The sequence below is a fragment of the Dufourea novaeangliae genome, unplaced genomic scaffold (assembly GCF_001272555.1).
Source record: "Dufourea novaeangliae isolate 0120121106 unplaced genomic scaffold, ASM127255v1 scaffold12, whole genome shotgun sequence".
Lineage (NCBI taxonomy): Eukaryota > Metazoa > Arthropoda > Insecta > Hymenoptera > Halictidae > Dufourea > Dufourea novaeangliae.
In genome coordinates this window covers 2415137-2415723 of record NW_015373886.1, presented here as the reverse complement: position 1 = coordinate 2415723, position 587 = coordinate 2415137, and positions in this window count along the sequence as shown.

Genomic DNA, 587 nt, shown 5'->3' with positions numbered 1-587 from the left:
CGTACCTGGCCGTACCATCTGGTGTTTGGGTCGTTCAAGGAGGAAGGTCGTTCAAGCCGGCAAAAACAATTCAACTCGAACATACGTAACAAAAAAACTAGCTGTTGCGTAAGAACCTACGTACGCCCAATACATAACGGCGTTAGCTTCCTCACTTTCTCGAGAGCCGTCGCGGAGGGTGGTCGCGCGTCTCATACTCGTCCTTTCGCTTGTTACTAACCCATTGTCTGTTGCAGGCATTCGACAACCTGTGCATATTATTAATCTATTTACTGTGCATATTGTTGTGTCCCCTCTCTTGTTACTAATCCCTTGTATGTTACAGATGTTCGAGAACTATTGGCTTCGATATTTATCTTCTTATGTACTCTGATTCATTTACTGTGATTTATTTACTGTGCATATTATGTATTCTATGTGTATTGTATAATGAAAAATATTTTTCCAAACAGTTATTCCATCGAAAGAAGACATCGATCAACGTCTACATCCTAAAAGCGTTTACCACTGCGTTAAGTTACTGTAAGTTAAACTTAAATCATAATTCGATATTCATTGTTATATTCATATTCATCATCACATCGTTT